This window comes from Cryptomeria japonica, unplaced genomic scaffold, assembly GCF_030272615.1.
Source record: "Cryptomeria japonica unplaced genomic scaffold, Sugi_1.0 HiC_scaffold_177, whole genome shotgun sequence".
Classification (NCBI taxonomy): domain Eukaryota; kingdom Viridiplantae; phylum Streptophyta; class Pinopsida; order Cupressales; family Cupressaceae; genus Cryptomeria; species Cryptomeria japonica.
The window spans coordinates 250,001-265,000 of NW_026728999.1; the positions used below are offsets into that span (position 1 = coordinate 250,001).

Below are 15,000 nucleotides of genomic sequence, written 5' to 3' on the forward strand. Positions count from 1 at the left end.
CACGGTGCGCAACGCCGGTGCGAACCCGGGAGCGCCCCGATGTGTGCTCCAAGGTGCGGCGTGCACGAAGTCGGACCCCGGTTTGCCCCGGGTGCGCACCTCGCGTGCACCTTGGTGCGCACACCTTGGCTGGGTTGCGCGGCCTGGTGGGCACCATGGTGCGCACCAAGGAGCGCTCCGAAGTGTGCTCCAAGGTGCGGCGTGCACGAAGTCGGAGCCCGGTTTGCCCCGGGTACGCACCTCGCGTGCACCTTCGCCGGGGTGGGCACCTCGGCTGGGTTGCGCGCCCTGGTGCGCACCAAGGAGCGCTCCGAAGTGTGCTCCAAGGTGCGGCGTGCACGAAGTCGGAGCCCGGTTTGCCCCGGGTGCGCACCTTCGCCGCGGTGCGCACCATGGCGTGCACGAAGTCGGAGCCCGGTTTGCCCCGGGTGCGCACCTCGCGTGCACCTTCGGCGGGGTTGCGCGCCCTGGTGCGCACCAAGGAGCGCTCCGAAGTGTGCTCCAAGGTGCGGCGTGCACGAAGTCGGAGCCCGGTTTGCCCCGGGTGCGCACCTCGCGTGCACCTTCGGCGGGGTTGCGCGCCCTGGTGGGCACCATGGTGCGCACCAAGGAGCGCTCCGAAGTGTGCTCCAAGGTGCGGCGTGCACGAAGTCGGAGCCCGGTTTGCCCCGGGTGCGCACCTCGCGTGCACCTTCGCCGCGGTGGGCACCATGGCGTGCACGAAGTCGGAGCCCGGTTTGCCCCGGGTGCGCACCTCGCGTGCACCTTCGCCGGGGTGGGCACCTCGGCTGGGTTGCGCGCCCTGGTGCGCACCAAGGAGCGCTCCGAAGTGTGCTCCAAGGTGCGGCGTGCACGAAGTCGGAGCCCGGTTTGCCCCGGGTGCGCACCTCGCGTGCACCTTCGCCAGGGTGGGCACCTCGGTGCGCACACCTTCTCAATGTTTTCTTGCCTTTTCTGGAAATTGGTGAAGGCAGCGCATCAAAGGTGCGCACCTCGGTGTGCTCCGAGGTGCGAACCCGAGAGCGCTCCGAGGTGCCCACGAAGTCGAAAGTCGGGTTAATTGCATTGTTTTCCCCGGGTGCGCTCCGAGGTGCGCAACATCGGCGCGCACCAAGGAGGGCTCCGAAGTGTGCTCCAAGGTGCGCACGATGGCGTGCACCTCTGGTGCGCACGATTCGGAGCTCGGTTTGACCGGGGTGCGCACACCTTGGCTGGGTTGCGCACCTTTTGTGCGCTCCAAGGTGCGCACGAAGTCGGAGCTCGGTTTGCCCCGGGTGCGCACCTTCGCCAGGGTGCGCACCTTGATGCGCACGCCTTGGCTGGGCTGCGCACCTTGGTGGGCGCCATGGTGCGCACCTTTCGTGCGCTCCAAGGTGCGCACGAAGTCGGAGCTCGGTTTGCCCCGGGTGCGCACCTTGGTGGGCGCCATGGTGCACTCCGAGGTGCCCAAGATTGGTGCGCACCAAGGAGCGCTCCGAAGTGCGCTCCAAGGTGCGCGCGAAGTCGAAAGTTGGGTTAATTGTCCGGTTTGCCTCGGGTGCGCACCTTGCGTGCACCTTCGCCAGGGTGGGCGCCTTGGTGCGCACACCTTGGCTGGGCTGCGCACACCTTGGCACCCGCGTTTCCTTCATTTTAAATTTTTTTTTTTTACAATCTCTCAAGTGGGAAATTCTATAATCTCAACTTTTTTTGCCTTTTCAGGAAACTTTTGAATGGAGCGCATCATTGGTGCGCTCCGAAGTGTGCTCCAAAGCTCTCTCCAGCTGCGTGCACCTGCCCCGGCCGCGCACCCGGCCCCGCCCAGCTTCGCTCACCTGTCCCGGGCGTCTGGTGCGGAACCTTAGAGTAAGAAACATCACCGTGCACCTTGGCCAACGTGCGCGACTCGACCGAGCGCGCACTGGCCGAGGTGCACACCGATTTCACCTGGGTGCGCGCGCAGCACCTCGGGCGCACCGGGGTGCGCGCACAACGCCCGGGTTGCACCGTGGCCTGTGTGCTCGGGGCGCCTCGGGTGCGCGCTCGGTGTCGCCCCCGCGCGCGCGGTAGTGCGGGCAGCGCACCCCGGCCCGGCCCGGCCCCGACGAGAACGCAAACGGGCAAAAGGTTTATTCAAATAGCATTGCGACGCCCGGCGAAAAACTAAAAAAGGGTGCAACACCGGGACTTCCCGGGAGGTCACCCATCCCAGTACTACTCCGGCCCAAGCGCGCTTAACTGCGGAGTTCTGATGGGATCCGGTGCACTAACGCTGGTATGATCGCACCCGTTATGAGCTTGTCGCAGTGTGTACTTAGCAAACCGCGACCCACGTGCGAATCCACCCCGGCCACCCACCCCCGTCGAGGTGCACACCCTCCCTCGCGAAGTGCGCCCCGTTCGCCAAGTGTGAGCCCTGCCCGGGTGCGCGCACCTTGCTAGGGCGTCGGGTGTGCACCCGGCCCGGCCTACGTGCGTGCACCTGGAGGGGGCGTCGTGTGCGTGCAGTGTCCCGTCTGCAACGCGGTGCCCACACACCACCTCGGGCGCAACGACCTGCGCTCACATGTGGGCCGAGTGCACCTTGGTGCATGTTCGGGGCGCCTCGGGTGCACGCTCGATCTTGCCCTGGTGCACCAAGGCGCTCGGTTTGCCCCGGGTGCGCACTTGGTGCAAGGTGGGCACCCAAAATAGGGATCAAGCACCAAAACACAAGTTTCGGGATGCAAAATGGGACCCAAGGACCACAAATGCGTTCCAAGACCCATGATGGGTCCACGAGAACAAAAATGTGTTCCGAGACTTAATAAACAAATATTGGGTTTTAGGAGAAGAAACATGCTCTGATGCCCAAAACGAGAATCGACCCCGAAAAGGCCACAGGCCAAAAGTGGGATGCGAGACAAAAAAAAATGGGACCCGAGGACCAAAATTGGGTTCCCAGGTCGAAGACAGGGCAACCGGACAAGAAACGACCTCTAAGGCTCGAAATGAGTCCCGACGACTAAAACTTGACAAGAAGCACCCATCAGGCACCCAACTCGACACCCATGGGATGCCGACCCACCCGGGCTTCCACCTAGCACACCTTGGCACCCACCCACCCTCGCACCCAACCTCGCACCCAACTTAGCACCTTTGAACCCACATTGGCACTCACCCTGACCCTGGCACCTTGGAACCCACATTGGCACTCACCTTGACCCTGGCACCCACCTTTGCACTCACCTTGGGACCCACCCTGGCTCCCACCTCGGCACCCACCCAGACACCCACCTTGGTTCCTTGGCACCCACCTTGGATCCTTGGCACCCACCCCGACACCCACCTTGGCACGCAACTTGGCTACTTGCCACCCACCTTGGCTCCTTGACGCCCACCCCGACAACCACCCCGTGACCTACCCTGGCTAGGGTTGGTGCACACCCACCCTGGTGCCCACCTTGGCACCCACCCTATGACCCACCTTGGCACGCACCTTAGTACCCACCCCGTTACCCACCCTAGGACCCACCCCGTGACCCACCTTGGCCAGGGTGGGTGCACCCACCCTGGTGCCCACCTTGGCACCCACCCATCCTAGCACCCAGCCTGTGACCGGGCTTGGAACCCAACCTTGCACCCGCACCCGTCTTGGCCAGTGTGGGTGCGCACCCATCCTGGCACCCACGTTGTGACACACCCTTTAACCCACGCACCCTAGCACCCACGTTGGCACCCACCTTGGAACCCAACCTAGCAACTTGGCACCCACCCCGTGACCCACCTTGGCATCCACCATAGCAGTCGCCGACTTGGCACCCACCTCGGCACCCACCTTGACACTTGTGGACCCACCTTGCCACTCACCCTAGCATCGACCCATCCTAGCACCCACCCTGGCACCTTTGCACCCTAGCACTCACCCATCCTAGCACCTAACCTGTGACCCACCTTGACACTCACCCTCGCACCCACCTTGGAACCCAACCTAGCACCCACCCACCCTGACACCAACCCTAGCACCTACCCACCCTTGCACCCACCCTGTGACCCATCTTGGCACCCACCCATCCTACCACTCAACCTATCACCCACCTTCTCACCCACCTTGGCATCCACCTTAGCACCCACCCACACTGGCACCTTGGCACCCACCTCGGGCAAGGTGGGTGCACACCCACCCTGGCACCCAATTTAGAACCCACCGAGCATGTTACCCACCTTGGCACCCACATTGCAGCCCACCCTAGTACCCACCCTATGACCCACATTGGCATCCACACCCTAGCACCCAGGCACCTCGACACCCGCCTTGACACCCACCCTAGCACTGAACCTGTGACCCACCTTGGAACTCACCCTAGAACCCACCCACCCTGTGAACCACCTTGGCATCCACCTTAGCACCCACCCACCTTGGCACCCACTCTAGCACTCACCCATCCTAACACCCAACTTGTTACCCACCTTGGCACCCGCCCTCGCGTCCACCTTGAAACCCACCCTAGCACCCACCCACGCAGGAGCCCACCTTGGCACCCAACCTAACACCCACGCATCCTGGCACCCAACTTGTGACCCACCTTGGAACCCACCCTAGTACCCACCTTTGAACCCACTATATCACCAACCCACCTTGGCACCCACCCTATGACCCTCTTTGGAATCCACCCTAGCACGCACCCACCCTGGCACCCACCATGGAGCGCACCCTAGCACCCACCCACCTCGGCACGCACCTCAACACCCACCTTGGTGTGCGCACTGCGCCAACCTCTCAAAGACCCTATGTGGTGCGCTCCAAAGTGTACACCTTTGGTGCGCTCCAAGGTGCGCACCTTTGGTGCACACCGAGGTGCACACCAAAGTGTGCACCGAGGTGAGCACCAAAGTGCACTCCAGGGTGCACACCAAGGCGTGCACCTTTGGTGCGGTCAATGCAAACGAATTCGGAAGTTGGGGTCGATGTCCTAATCGCTGCTGCAGACTACACGTATGAGAATCGGACAAATAGCTTTATATAGGGGAGGTGTTGCGTTTGATGGGTCGACTCCCCTGGTTGTGTGCACTGCACCAACTTCAAAGACCCTGTCTTGTTTAAGAAGTCAAAAGTTGGGGTGGATGTCCTAATCATTGCTGCAGTCTACGCATGTATGAGAATCAGACAAATAGCTTATATAGGGGAGGTGTTGCATTCGGTGGGTTGACTCCCCTGGTTGTGCGCACTGCGCCAACCTCAAAGACCCCGCATAGCAGAAGAAGTCGGAAGTCGGATTTTGGTGAGCACCAAGGCGTGCACCTTTGGTGCGGTCAACGCAGACGAATTCAGAAGTTGGGGTGGATGTCCTAATCGTTGTTGCAGGCTACACATGTATGAGAATCAGACAAATAGCTTATATAGGGGAGGTGTTGGGTTTGATGGGTCAACTCCCTTGGTTGTGCGCATTACGCCAACCTCAAAGACCTTGTTTTCGTTAAGAAGTCAAAAGTTGGGGTCAATGTCCTAATGGCTCCTGCAGGCTACACATGTATGAGAATCGGACAAATAGCTTATATAGGGGAGGTGTTGGGTTTGATGGGTCGACTCCCCTGGTTGTGCGCATTACGTCAACCTCAAAGACCTTGTTTTCGTTAAGAAGTCAAAAGTTGGGGTCGATGTCCTAATTGCTCCTGTAGACTACACATGTATGAGAATCAGACAAATAGCTTATATAGGGGAGGTGTTGGGTTTGATGGGTTGACTCCCCTAGTTGTTCGCATTACACCAACCTCAAAGACCTTGTTTTCGTTTAGAAGCCGAAAGTTGGGGTCGATGTCCTAATTGCTCCTGCAGGCTACGCATGTATGAGAATCAGACAAATAGCTTATATAGGGGAGGTGTTGGGTTTGATGGGTCGACTCCCCTGGTTGTGCGCATTGCGCCAACCTCAAAGACCCTGCATTGCGGATGAAGTCGAAAGTCAGAGTTTGGTGTGCTACAAGGTGTGGTCGAAGGTGCTCACCTAGGTGTGCACCTTTGGAGCACAGGAAAAGTGCCCTCCAAAAGTGCGCACCTTTGGAGTGCACAAAAGTGCCCTCCAAAAGTGCGCACCTTTGGAGCGCAGAAAAGTGCCCTCCAAAAAGTGCCCTCCAAAAGTGCGCACCTTTGGAGCGCAGAAAAGTGCCCTCCAAAAAGTGCCCTCCAAAAGTGCGCACCTTTGGAGCGCAGAAAAGTGCCCTCCAAAAAGTGCCCTCCAAAAGTGCGCACCTTTGGAGCGCAGAAAAGTGCCCTCCAAAAGTGCGCACCTTTGGAGCGCAGAAAAGTGCCCTCCAAAAAGTGCCCTCCAAAAGTGCGCACCTTTGGAGCGCAGAAAAGTGCCCTCCAAAAAGTGCCCTCCAAAAGTGCGCACCTTTGGAGCGCAGAAAAGTGCCCTCCAAAAAGTGCCCTCCAAAAGTGCGCACCTTTGGAGCGCAGAAAAGTGCCCTCCAAAAAGTGCCCTCCAAAAGTGCGCACCTTTGGAGCGCAGAAAAGTGCCCTCCAAAAAGTGCCCTCCAAAAGTGCGCACCTTTGGAGCGCAGAAAAGTGCCCTCCAAAAGTGCGCACCTTTGGAGCGCACAAAAGTGCCCTCCAAAAGTGCGCACTTTTGGTGCGCACCAAGGCGCTGGTTCGGTCGTTGCAGGCGAGTTCGGAAGTTGGGGTCGATGTCCTGAGCGGAGGTGCAAACTACACAGGTGTCGGAATCGGACAAATAGCTTATATAGGGGAGGTGTATGCTTCGATGGGTCGACTCCCCAGGTTGAGCGCACCGCGCCAACCTCAAAGACCCTACGGTATGGATGAAGTCGGAAGTTGGGTCCGATGACCAATTCGATTAGTAGGTATGCTCATGAGGTCGGAATTTGGGTCCGATGACCTGCCATGTGCAGGAAGGCGAATGTTGACACTGTGCGTTGCAAGGTGCACACCAAGGCGCTGGTGCGGTCTTTTTAGTCGAGTTCGGAAGTTGGGGTCGATGTCCTGATCGGAGGTGCAAGCTACACAGGTGTGGGAATCGGACAAATAGCTTATATAGGGGAGGTGTATGCTTCGTTGGGTCGACTCCCCGGGTTGAGCGCACCGCGCCAACCTCAAAGACCCTACGGTATGGATGAAGTCGGAAGTTGGGTCCGATGACCGATTCGATATGTAGGCATACTCGCGAGGTCGGAATTTGGGTCCGATGACCTGCCACGTGCAGGAAGGCGAATGTTGGCACTGTGCGTTGCAAGGTGCGCACCAAGGCGCTGGTTCGGTCGTTGGAGGCGAGTTCGGAAGTTGGGGTCGATGTCTTGATCGGAGGTGCAAACTACACAGGTGTGGGAATCGGACAAATAGCTTATATAGGGGAGGTGTATGCTTCGTTGGGTCGACTCCCCGGGTTGAGCGCACCGCGCCAACCTCAAAGACCCTACGGTATGGATGAAGTCGGAAGTTGGGTCCGATGACCGATTCGATATGTAGGCATACTCGCGAGGTCGGAATTTGGGTCCGATGACCTGCCATGTGCAGGAAGGCGAATGTTGGGACTGTGCGTCGCAAGGTGCGCACCAAGGCGCTGGTGCCGTCGTTGCAGTCGAGTTCGGAAGTTGGGGTCGATGTCCTGGTCAGAGGTGCAAACTACACAGGTGTGGGAATCGGACAAATAGCTTATATAGGGGAGGTGTATGCTTCGATGGGTCGACTCCCTGGGTTGAGCGCACCGCGCCAACCTCAAAGACCCTACAGTATGGATGAAGTCGGAAGTTGGGTCCGATGACCGATTCGATACGTAGGCATATTGGCGAGGTCTGAATTTGTGTCCGATGACCTGCCATGCGCAGGAAGGCGGAATTTGGGTCCGATGACCGAGTTGATGGCGTGCCATGCGCAGAAAGGCGGAATTTGGGTCCGATGACCGAGTTGATGTTGATGGCCCGCCATGCACAGGAAGGCGGAATTTGGGTCCGATGACCGATTTGAAGGCGTGCCATACGCAAAAAGGCGGAGTTTGGGTCCGATGACCGAGTTGATATTGATGGCCCGCCATGCGCAGGAAGGCGGAATTTGGGTCCGATGACCTGACATACGCATGGAGTCCGACTCGGGGGCCGATGTTCGATTCGATGACTTGCATTGTGGGTAAAGTCGGAAGTTGTGGTCTTTGACCCGATTCGATGACCAGACTTCGGCTGCTTGAGAATCGGACAAATAACTTATATAGGGGAGGTAGTGTTCTCGAGCATCCTCCCCCCGTGCCCGTTTATGTCGATTGATGCTGGTGCTCGACTGGTTGGAGCGCTCGGATGCAAAAATCTTGCACCAGGATTTATCGATTGTGATGGACACGGCAAGTCTCCTGATTGCTATGCAGGAGCTCATCGTGAATCTCTATGCGGCCTTGGTATGGACTCGACCTGCGGAATGGTTCGGCAATGGTAGTCGCTCCAACACGTCCTTGCAATGGCCACAGAGGTGATTCGACTAGAGCTCCAGTCTAGCTTTTGGGTTGCTTGGCGGACTGGTATAGCCGCGATCGAGTTCCGGCCATGAACGTTTTAGATAGCTCTTGGGCTTTCTGGGACGGAAGTCGGAAGTTTGGGCTGTTGTCCGATTTGATGACCATTCTTCGGATGTGTGAGAATCGGACAAATAACTTATATAGGGGACTGTGTTGTCTCACGCAGCCCCCTCCGTGCCCCTCTATCTCGACCGATGTTGGTGCTTGAAAGGGTTGGGATCGCTCGGATTTATAAACGTGCACCACCATTTGTCGAGTGTGAGGGACGCGGCAGGTCTCCTAAATGCTATGCGGGCGCTCTCTGAGAATCTCTATCCGGCCTCGACACAGACTAGTCTTGCTGAATGGTTTGGCACTGGTAGTCGATCCAACACGTCGTTGTTGTGGCCGCCTAGGCGATTCGATTCGAGCCCCCGTCTAGCTTTTGGGTTGCTTGGCGGATTTTGCCCTATCCGCAAGTGAGCTCGGTCCCTAAACGTTCGAGAAACCCGATTGCTATGCGCCGACTCTCTTTCTTGCGAGCCTCCATCTAGCTTTTGGGTCTCTACGGAACGGAAGTCGGAATCTGGGACCGCGTTGTTTGATTCGACGAGGCAGACTACGGTTGTGCGAGAATCGGACAAATAACTTATATAGGGGAGGTGTTGACTGGAGCATTCTCCCCCGTGCCCCTCTAACTCGACCAATGCTGGCGCTCGAACGGTGGTGCGCTCGGATTTTCATTGAGCGCCAGCATTGGTCGATTTAGAGGGGCATGCGAGATTCCCGAATGCTATGCGAGGGCTCTAACGGAAATGTCTATTGGTTTCGGTATGGATGCAATTGCGAGTGGTTCGGCAAAGGTAGTCGTTCCGATGCGTCCATGTCGTGGCCAAATCGATAATTCGATTTGAGCCCTCGTATAGCATTTGGTCTCTCGATGTGATTCCGCATTCCAGTCCCTTTGGGCACTGCTTGAGCCGCATCCCAGGGGTTCCCTTCCCAATAATCTGCCTCGCAACCCGATTGCTATGCGGTGAGGCTCCTCGGCCGCCTCGGAACTATCTGTGTATCAGACGCATCGCGGGATAAGGGGTTTGGCAACGGTAGTCGCCCCAAGCGCGTCCGATGCTTGGACCATTCCGAGGCGGCCCTGAAGCCTCTTCCGTCTAGCCGTTGGGTCCTTCTCGCCGCATCCCTCGCCTCGCACCCCGATTGCTATGCGGTGAGGCTCCTCGGCCGCCTCGGAACTATCTGTGTATCGGACGCGTCGCGGGATAAGGGGTTGTCACTGGTAGTCGCCCCAAGCGCGTCCGATGCTTGGACCATTCCGAGGCGGCCCTGAAGCCTCTTCCGTCTAGCCGTTGGGTCCTTCTCGCCGCATCCCTCGCCTCGCACCCCGATTGCTATGCGGTGAGGCTCCTCGGCCGCCTCGGAACTATCTGTGTATCGGACGCGTCGCGGGATAAGGGGTTGTCATTGGTAGTCTCCCCAAGCGCGTCCGATGCTTGGACCATTCCGAGGCGGCCCTGAAGCCTCTTCCGTCTAGCCGTTGGGTCCTTCTCGCCGCATCCCTCGCCTCGCACCCCGATTGCTATGCGGTGAGGCTCCTCGGCCGCCTTGGAACTATCTGTGTATCGGACGCGTCGCGGGATAAGGGGTTGTCACTGGTAGTCGCCCCAAGCGCGTCCGATGCTTAGACCATTCCGAGGCGGACCCGAAGCTCTTCCGTCTAGCCGTTGGGTCCTTCTCCGCCGCATCCTTCGCCTCGCACCCCGATTGCTATGCGGTGAGGCTCCTCGGCCGCCTCGGAACTATCTGTGTATCGGACGCGTCGCGGGATAAGGGGTTGTCACTGGTAGTCGCCCCAAGCGCGTCCGATGCTTGGACCATTCCGAGGCGGACCCGAAGCCTCTTCCGTCTAGCCGTTGGGTCCTTCTCGCCGCATCCCTCGCCTCGCACCCCGATTGCTATGCGGTGAGGCTCCTCGGCCCGCCTTGGAACTATCTGTGTATCGGACGCGTCGCGGGATAAGGGGTTGTCACTGGTAGTCGCCCCTAGCGCGTCCGATGCTTGGACCATTCCGAGGCGGACCCGAAGCCTCTTCCGTCTAGCCGTTGGGTCCTTCTCGCCGCATCCCTCGCCTCGCACCCCCGATTGCTATGCGGTGAGGCTCCTCGGCCGCCTTGGAACTATCTGTGTATCGGACGCGTCGCGGGATAAGGGGTTGTCACTGGTAGTCGCCCCAAGCGCGTCTGATGCTTGGACCATTCCGAGGCGGACCCCGAAGCCTCCTTCCGTCTAGCCGTTTTGGGTCCTTCTCGCCGCATCCCTCGCCTCGCACCCCGATTGCTATGCGGTGAGGCCTCCTCGGCCGCCTTGGAACTATCTGTGTATCGGACGCGTCGCGGGATAAGGGGTTGTCACTGGAGTCCGCCCCAAGCGCGTCCGATGCTTGGACCATTCCGAGGCGGCCCCGAAGCCTCTTCCGTGTAGCCGTTGGGTCCTTCTCGCCGCATCCCCTCGCCTCGCACCCCGATTGCTATGCGGTGAGGCTCCCTCGCCCGCCTTGGAACTATCTGTGTATCGGACGCGTCGCGGGATAAGGGGTTGTCACTGGTAGTCGCCCCAAGCGCGTCCGATGCTTGGACCATTCCGAGGCGGCCCCGAAGCCTCTTCCCGTGTAGCCGTTGGAGTCCTTCTCGCCGCATCCCTCGCCTCGCACCCCGATTGCTATGCGGTGAGGCTCCTCGGCCGCCTTGGAACAATCTGTGTATCGGACGCGTCGCGGGATAAGGGGTTGTCACTGGTAGTCGCCCAAGCGCGTCCGATGCTTGGACCATTCCGAGGCGACCTGAAGCCTCTTCCCTCTAGCCGTTGGGGCTTTCTCGCCGCATCCCTCGCCTCGCACCCTGATTTGCTATGCTGTGAGGCTCCTCGGCCCGCCTTGGAACTATCTGTGTATCGGACGCATCGCGGGATAAGGGGTTGGCAGTGGTAGTCGCCCCAAGCGCATCCGATGCTTGGACCATTCCGAGGCGGCCCTGCAGCCTCTTCCGTCTAGCCGTTGGGGCCATCTCGCTGCATCCCCCACCTCGCACCACGATTGCTATGCGGTGAGGCTCCTTGGCCGCCTCGGAACTATCTGTGTATCGGACGCATCGCGGGATAAGGGGTTGTCACTGGTAGTCGCCCCAAGCGCGTCCGATGCTTGGACTATTCCGAGGCGGCCCTGCAGCCTCTTCCGTCTAGCCGTTGGGGCCATCTCGCTGCATCCCCCACCTCCTCGGCCGCCTCGGAACTATCTGTGTATCGGACGCATCGCGGGATAAGGGGTTGGCAGTGGTAGTCGCCCCAAGCGCGTCCGATGCTTGGACTATTCCGAGGCAGCCCTGCAGCCTCTTCCGTCTAGCCTTTGGGGCCATCTCGCCGCATCCCTCGCCTCGCACCCCGATTGCTATGCGGTGAGGCTCCTCGGCCGCCTGGGAAACTATCTTCGTATCGGACGCATCGCGGATAAGGGGTTGTCACTGGTAGTCGCCCCAAGCGCGTCCGATGCTTGGACTATTCCGAGGCGGCCCTGTGGCCTCTTCCGTCTAGCCGTTGGGGCCATCTCGCCGCATCCCCCACCTCGCACCCCGATTGCTATGCGGTGAGGCTCTTCGGCCGCCTTGGAACTATCTTCGTATCGGACGCATTGCGGGATAAGGGGTTGTCACTGGTAGTGGCCCCAAGCGCGTCCGATGCTTGGACTATTCCGAGGCGGCCCTGCAGCCTCTTCCGTCTAGCCGTATGGGGCCATCTCGCCGCATCCCCCACCTCGCACCCCGATTGCTATGCGGTGAGGCTCCTCGGCCGCCTTGGAACTATCTTCGTATCGGACGCATCGCGGGATAAGGGGTTGTCACTGGTAGTCGCCCCAAGCGCGTCCGATGCTTGGACTATTCCGACGCGGCCCCTGTGGCCTCTTCCGTCTAGCCGTTGGGGCCATCTCGCCGCATCCCCCACCTCGCACCCCGATTGCTATGCGGTGAGGCTCCTCGGCCGCCTTGGAACCATCTTCGTATCGGACGCATCGCGGGATAGGGGGCTGTCACTGGTAGTCGCCCCAAGCGTGTCCGATGCTTGGACCATTCCTAGGCGGCCCTGAAGCCTCTTCCGTCTAGCCGTTGGGGCCTTCCCGCCCCATCCCTCGCCTCGCACCCCCGATTGCTATGCGGTGAGGCTCCTCGGCCGCCTTGGAACCATCTGTGTATCGGACGCATCGCGGGATAAGGGGTTGGCACTGGCAGTCGCCCCAAGCGCGTCCGATGCTTGGACCATTCCGAGGTGGCCCTGAAGCCTCTTCCGTCTAGCCGTTGGGGCCTTCCCCGCCCCATCCCTCGCCTCGCACCCCGATTGATATGCGGTGAGGCTCCTCGGCCGCCTTGGAACTATCTGTGTATCGGACGCATCGCGGGATAAGGGGTTGGCACTGGTAGTCGTCCCAATCGCATCCGATGCTTGGACCATTCCGAGGCGGCCCTGCAGCCTCTTCCGTTTAGCCGTCGGGGCCTTCCCGCCGCATCCCTCGCCTCGCATCCCGATTCCTATGCGGTGAGTCTTCTCGGCCGCCGCGGAACTATACCTGTTATTGCTACTGCATCCTTCGGCTGGTAACCTCCTCTGCCGCCTGGAACGTTCTCTTTGTCGGACGCGTCGCGGGATAAGGGGTTGGCACTGGTAGTCGCCCAAGCGCGCCCGATGCATAGACCGCTCCGAGTCGACCTTGCTTTCAGCCTCTCACATGCATAGACCTCTCTGAGTCGACCCTGCAGCCTCTCACGTTTAGCCTTTGGAATCTCGCCTCACAACATGATTGCTATCCTTGATGCATCCCTTGCCTCGAGCCCTGATTGCTTTCTTGGCTGCATCCCTCCTCTCCTCACAGCCCGGTTGTCATCACTGCTTCATCCGTCGCTTCATGCATTCTGGCTGCTGGGCCCTTCCCACCGCACACCTCGATTGCTATCTCTTCTGCATCACACACCCCGATTGCCTATCTCTGCTACATCCCTCGGCTCTCACTTCTGCATCCTTCGCCTCACACCTCGATTGCTATCAATGCTGCATCCGTAACCTCACACCCCGATTGCTATGCGGGGAGGCTCCTTGGCCGCCTTGGAAATTTCTGTGTGTCGGACGCCACCGCGGGATAAGGGGTTGGCACTGGTAGTCGCCCCAAGTGCGCCCGATTCTTAGACCGCTTCGAGGTGACCTCGTAGCCTCTTTCGTCCAGGCTTCCTGCCTTCAACGACCCTTTTTACACCTCGATTGCTATGCGCGGGCTCGTTGGCGTCTATCACCTCTCTGCGAAGAGTGGCACGATGATTGTTGGGGTAAATCGTAGCAGTCCGATCTCTGGCCTTGGGCCATTGTGAGGGCTGATCGATTTCCTGTGCGCATCTCGTGTTCGCCCAGTAACAGACTCGACGACTTGTAATCGGTCTTGTTCCCGATTGTTCCTGGAGGTAGTCTTCGGAACTCTTGGATTTGACCTGTCACTCGAACTGTCCTCTTCCGAGGATGCTTGTGTGTGTGTGCTTGTGCCATTTCCTTGGCGGTATTAACGAGATATTAAAGAGCGGAGTGAGCGCCTCGCCCAGCTATGTTTGGGGCTCTCACTCCCTTACCCGGTGTGCGACCGCTTTGCACGTAGGTTGCGGAGCATCGCGACTCTTTCGATGTTTGGCGGTTGTCTTCCGGTGATGCGTTGGTCCCGAAGTGCACGTTACTAGCATTTCTGCCATTGTTCTCGATCTTTGGCACGTTCCTTCGTTGCAATTGGATATATATCTCCGTTTATACGCGCAGGCTTCTCCCGCCTATTCAGCGCTGTCCCACTCTCAGCACTCTCGTGGTCTCCTTGGCTTCTCTCTCCCCGTGAGCGAGCTCTCTTCTCGAGTCTTTTCCATGTCCCATGGAGGTTGCCTTGCGAAATTCGGGCACACAAACGTGACCGGATAAGAGCGGAATTGCCTATGAGGAGAAGCTCACCTTAGGGAGCAGCATGCCGAGTGTTTCGACAGAGGGTAGAGGGGGCGTTGTTTGGGCGGTTGCACAAAAGAGTGCTACGTTGCACTGAAGGTTGCTTCTTCGTCTCCGACGAACTCTTCGAGGCAAAAAAGCTTGTTTCACGGGGTCGAGGTGGGACTGTTCGTGCGAGTTTGCGCCACCAAAAGTGCGTAGGGGGCATATACCTGGGAAATGGATGTCTCTGAGTGGCCTTACTCGGTCGCGTGCACGGTGGCATTCTCTAACGGCAGGACTGTCGCGAGCATGTGCGGTTCGGATGTTTTCGGGTAAAGGGTTCCGTACGGGATGTTCTTCCCAGGCTCCTGTGAACCGAGACTCTGCATCGTCATGCTCCGGCTCCCCGTGGGTGCTTCATGCCTCGTCGAGCTGTTTGTCGTGGACGATTAAGGCCGAGGCCTTCCTTCGAGAGGGGAATTGTTCAGGCTGGTCGAGGCGGGATTGTTCGTGCGGGGTGCACCACCAAAAGTGC

General features: G+C 59.2%; 1 non-coding gene across 1 annotated transcript; it reads right to left on the reverse strand.

Annotated features, from left to right (window-relative positions):
• Nucleotides 1-2,149: 2,149 nt before the first annotated feature.
• LOC131867678 (5S ribosomal RNA) lies at nt 2,150-2,268 on the reverse strand. Its single transcript, XR_009366229.1, has one exon. It is a non-coding gene; the product is annotated as a 5S ribosomal RNA (ribosomal RNA).
• Between the last annotated feature and the right edge of the window lie 12,732 nt (nt 2,269-15,000).